The sequence below is a fragment of the Schistocerca americana genome, chromosome X, assembly GCF_021461395.2.
Source record: "Schistocerca americana isolate TAMUIC-IGC-003095 chromosome X, iqSchAmer2.1, whole genome shotgun sequence".
NCBI classification, from domain to species: domain Eukaryota; kingdom Metazoa; phylum Arthropoda; class Insecta; order Orthoptera; family Acrididae; genus Schistocerca; species Schistocerca americana.
The window spans coordinates 754,309,180-754,315,179 of NC_060130.1; positions in this window are offsets into that span (position 1 = coordinate 754,309,180).

The following is a 6,000-nucleotide window of genomic DNA, read 5'->3' on the forward strand; positions in this document are numbered from 1 at the left end:
GTTGTATAAAAGGAAATACGATCCAGTGGTCCATAAATGGTTCTCGTCATCCCAGGTATTCTACATGCAGCAATGCTGAAGTTTTTTCACAACACTCACATCTAGTCAGAAGTCTGTAGACAGAATCAGATTCAGGATTTAAAATACAGGAATGAATGAATAACAGTCTTCATTGACTACTTCACGCACTGTGCTGTCACCAAAACTAATCAACTGCTGAGTTACAAGATTCCTTGTAGAATACATCAATCTGGAGCACGAAGCACCAAGTGTGATGATTACTTATTGTGAAAAAGTTGTATAGTCGATATTAGTGTCAGAGGTAATTTCACATTGTGAAATCACCCACAGGGTGACAACTGCCTGCCACGAATGGCGTCACACAACGCTTTAATAAGATGTTGCCAGATATGGTCTCAATGTACATTGATGTTGAGTACAGAAATTGGTATGCAACATTGCCAGTTGTGACATTTACGTACTACTTAGTGTAGCGAGACACTACACGTCTCACACTGTTCTTTCAGCTCCATGGTCGTGAGGCTGAAATGACAATCGGTAAACTGCTCCCATTTCAACCAGACTATACTCAGGGTGACCACGAGGGCGTGCTGGAAAGCAGTACCCCTGAATTTGTTTCACGAGAGAGCAGTTTGTTGATACCATAACTGCAGAATGTTTGACTTTGTTGACAGAGCTACAGCTTCACCTCTGCTTGCACCGTCACTATCAGAGTGAAGTCCCTGAGGTGTTCTTTGTTGTTGTTGTAATGGTCTTCAGAACTGAGACTGGTTTGATGCAGCTCTCCATGCTACCCTATCCTGTGCAAGCTTCTTCATCTCCCAGTACTTACTGCAATCTGCATCCTTCTGAATCTGCTTAGTGTATTCATCTCTTGGTCTCCCTCTACGATTTTTACCCTCCACGCTGCCCTCCAATGCTAAATTTGTGATCCCTTGATGCCTCAGAACATGTCCTACCAACCGGTCCCTTCTTCTTATCAAGTTGTGCCACAAACTCCTCTTCTCCCCAATTCTATTCAGTATCTCCTCATTAGTTATGTGATCCACCCATCTAATCTTCAGCATTCTTCTGTAGCACCACATTTCGAAAGCTTCTATTCTCTTCTTGTCCAAACTATTTATCGTCCATGTTTCACTTCCATACATGGCTACACTCCATACAAATACTTTCAGAAACGAGTTCCTGACTCGATGTTAACAACTTTCTCTTCTTCAGAAACGCTTTCCTTGCCATTGCCAGTCTACATTTTATATCTTCTCTACTTCGACCATCATCAGTTATTTTGCTCACCAAATAGCAAAACTCCTTTACTATTTTAAGTGTCTCATTTCCTAATATAATTCCCTCAGCATCACCCGACTTAATTCGATTGCATTCCATTATCCTCGTTTTGCTTTTGTTGATGTTCATCTTATATCCTCCTTTCAAGACACTGTCCATCCCATTCAACTGCTCTTCCAAGTCCTTTGCTGTCTCTCACAGAATTACAATGTCATCGGCGAACCTCAAAGTTTTAATTTCTTCTCCATGGATTTTAATACCTACTCCGAATTTTTCTTTTGTTTCCTTTATTGCTTGCTCAATACACAGATTGAATAACATCGTGGATAGGCTACAACCCTGTCTCACTCCTTTCCCAACCACTGCTTCCCTTTCATGCCCCTCGACTCTTATAACTGCCATCTGGTTTCTGTACAAAGTTTTGGAAACAGATGAAAATCGGAATGGCCCAACTTGGGACTGTACGGAGGATGATCGATGATAGTGAATCTGCTGCAGGTGCTGCAGCGCCCATGTGTGCTCTGGTGTTGATATGCTGAGGGAGAGGGTGCTCCATGTGTGGACGAACTCTTTGAATTCGAAACTTGATTACAGTATATGCTTCTCACGCACTGACATATTTACATTATACACTGCTATGTTATATCTACAATTCGTAGCCCTCGAGGGGCAGGGGGCTGCTAATACATAGACATCAAAAATAAATATATGGGCTGTTATTAACGTTTGTTTTATTTAAAAAGCTTTAAGAGTGTTCACAAAAAATTCTGAGGCATTACTTTTCAGCACTCCTTCATACATGAAACGCCTCATCACAAAGACCGAAGAAACTACACAACTGGCCCACCTACGGATACTAGACATCCAAAAGGAAGACGAGACTGCTCTAACACCAAGCACTGGCTGTTGAGATACAGCTCAGAACTCTTGGTGCGGATTTTTATGCCTGTACAGTAAGCGGGATAAGCGGGACTATCAGAAAAGTTAATATAATAAGGAAGGAAGATTGAGTTTAACGGCCTGTAGACATGAAGATCATTAGAGTTGGAGCGCAAGCTCGGTTTTTGTCAAGGATGGGGTAGGAAATCAGCTGTGCCCTTTCGAAGGAATCATCACGGCATTTGCCTGGAGAGATTTAGGGAAATCATGGAAAACCTAAATCAGTATGGTCAGATGTGGGGTTGAACTGTTGTCCACCCGAATGCGAGTCCAGTGTGCTAACCACTGCATCACCTCACTTGATAAAAGTCAGTACAGCGCTACTTTGGACCATATAATGTTCTTCATCATTCAGGATCAGAAAGTGATACAGACATCAAAAATTTGTCCAATCTGCAGTTAGCGTATTTCTTATTATTCACTACTCCGTATGTGCATACTACTTATTTTCAAGTGACAAGTACTGAAGATGAATAGAAATACTACAAAGAAAATTCAAAATTCTGTACAGTCTCTCCAAGTTATGTTGTCTCAGATATCAGTCAGCTGAAAATAAGCTGTATACTCAAAACTACAAGGTGTACAACTTTGCTTTCGCCGTTTGCCAATAGGTGGCGCCAACGGTAAGTAGCGGTCGAAAGAAACAGATCGCAGACGTCAGGCAGTTAGCATGGACCTCGGCCAACATAACCTCACTCAAACATTAGTCGATTTGTGTTTACATCATAAAGTTGTTCTTGATTGAAAATGACAGTTTACGAGCCTAATTCTCGTCATTTGCGGGAGGTGTTACTGTTTTGATTCAATATGAAGAAAACAGCGGCTGTGTCTCATCGAATGCTCTCAAGTATGTATGGTAAGGACGCTGTTAGTGAAAGAAGACGCTGTTAGTAAGTGGTTTCAACGCTTCAAGAAAGGTAATTTTAACCTCGTAGACCGGCATAGTAGTGGAAGAGAGAATGTTTTCGAAGATGCAGAATTGGAGACATTGCTGAGTCAAGACTCAGCTTCAAACTCAAGAAGAATTGGCACGATTAGTAGGAGTGACACAGCAAGCCATTTCAAAACGTCCCAAGGCTATGGGTATGATTCAGAAAGAAGGAACTTGGGTCCCGTGCGAGCTGAAACCAAGAGACGTTGAATGGCGTTTGTGTGTTTCTGAACAGTTGCTACAGAGGCAAAAATGGAAGGGACTTCTGCATCGCATTGTGACCGGGGACGAAAAATGGGTTCATTACGATAACCCTAACGTAAAAACTCATGGGGAAATCCCGGTCATGCGTCCATGTCTACTATGAGGTGTTAAAATTCATTACGATAACCATAAACGCAAAAACTCATGGGGAAATCCCGGTCATGCTTCCATGTCTACTATGAGGTGTTAAAACCAAGTGAAACAATCACAGGTGTTCGTTATCGAACGCAATTAATGCGTTTGAGCAGAGCATTAAAAGACGAACGTCCGCAATACAGCGAGAGGCGCGGTAAAGTGATTTTGCAGGACGTCAGCGCTCGACCCCACTTTGCAAAAGAGGTCAAAACGTACTTGGAAACGTTAAAATTGGAAGTCCTACCCCACACGCCGTATTCTCCAGACATTGCTCCCTCTGACTATCACCTGTTTAGATCAATGGTGCATGGCCTGGGTGACCAACACTTCCGATCTCATGAAGAAGTAACAAATTAGATCGATTCGAGGATCGCTTCAAAAGATGAACAATTTTTTCGACGCGGGATTCGTACATTGCCCGAAAGATGGGAGAAAGTAGTGGCCAGCGATGGAAAATACTTTGAATGATACATGTGTAACCAATTTGTTTCATTAAAGCCTCAAATGTTGGGGAAAAAGTGGAGGAAGCAAAGTTGTACACCTTATAATTGTGAATAAAAAGGAATTTATTAATAGCAGATGATTCAAATACTACTTTCTATGGTATTGTGTTTGTTAATCAATGCTCATTGTAACTATGGCGGCTGCAGTCAGAATGCAGTCTCAGTGCACACAAGGACAATAGTACAATAAATTTCATGATGTTTGCATAAAATTTTAAATATTTCACCAAAACAGTTCTCCTTTTCCAGTACTTGCAACCAATTTTATTTTATGCTGTGTTACGGCTTCCACGACATAATAACTGCTTCACTGGTTCATGGGCGTCTCGTCGGATAATGCTGTGAAAACTGCACAGTATTTTGACGAGACAGCTGCTCGTTATCTTCAAGTGCATACTGACGTGTTGCTGTAGTAGCTCGCTGATATGTGCACTAGTTCGCTAGAAAAGGAAAGGCACCGATGCGTGCGCCTAGAACTTCATCGTAGACGAATCATAGACAACGACGACATCCAATATCCCCTGCCGGAGAAACGGGCCACGGTCTGCCATGCGCAACCCGGGAAGAGCGCGACCGCAAATCGCGGCCCAGGGCACGCGCGAGCAGTATGTTTGCACCCAGTTTAAGTGTCCGGACTCCGACTCCTCGCCTGTGTTGACACAGATTCGTCCGTCTGCGGCCGACTAATGCCGGTTCCTATGGCTTGCTAAGTTCAAATCCTGTGTCTCTATTAATCAGGTTGTTACTTGCACGTACGTTGACTGCTTCTTTAATGATGGAGTCCCAGCATGTGGAGGCAGGTGAAAGAATCTGTGTCTAGACAGTGTTCAGCAATGGCAGACTTTTCTGGTTGACCCAATCTTGTGTGACTCTACGTTCAGTGCATCTGTCTTTAAGAGTGTGACGCGTCTGGCCGATGTACGATTTCCCATACTGGCACAGGACTTTATATATCCCTGATCTCCTTATGCCTAGAGTGGCTTTTAGAGCCCGCCTGGTTAGCTGGGTGGTAACGCGCTCGCCGCCCATTCAAACGGACCCGGGTTCGATTCCCGCTGGGTTGGAGATTTTCTCCTCTCGGGGACTGGGTGTTGTGTTGTCCTCATCATCATTTCATCTTCATCTCTGGCGATCAAGTCGCTCAATGTGGCGTCAAATGAAATAAGACTTGCACTTGGCGGCCGAACTTCCCAGAATGGGGGCCTCCTGACCAACGATACCATACTCTCAATTCTTTCTTTTTTTTTTATATTGTAGATAACCCATGATCATTTTCACTCGCCGTGGAGCGCGGAAGACACGTTTTATTTCTTGAACAGCCTTCTGATCTTAAAGGGTACTCCACCAACATAGGGTGAAAAAACGATCGTCGTGGAGTTTTCCAATTCTTCTGGCTGTTCTTGAAGTATAGCGCATACAGGTTGAAATGCATTTCGAATCTATTTATGAGAATACCAGGTTGTACAAACACAGAGCAGAGACGTCTAAGCTCAGCTTGTAAGCTCCCTGGATCTGAGATTACTCTAGCCCTATGAATAAAAGTACATAATACACCACTGCATTGAGATGGATGATGGGAACTTCTAGCTCATAGATATAGGTCAGTGTGAGTTGGTTTATGGAACACACTGAGACCCCAGCTACTATCTTCTTTTCTGTAGACTAGAACATCTAAGAATGAGATTTAAGGTGCTCCAGAAATGCAGGAAGCGTTACTAACCCATGTGGTCATACTATAAACGTGTTGTCCTCATATCTCCAGAAATATGTAGGTATCAAATCCGTAGGCTGAAGTGCTTTTGCCTCGAAGTCTTTCATGAAAAAGTTAGCTAACATGGTAGACAAAGGGCTACCCATAGCAACACTGTCAGTTTGCTCAAAATATTCTTTATTAAATAAAAAGTAAGTCGAGGTGAGAAAATG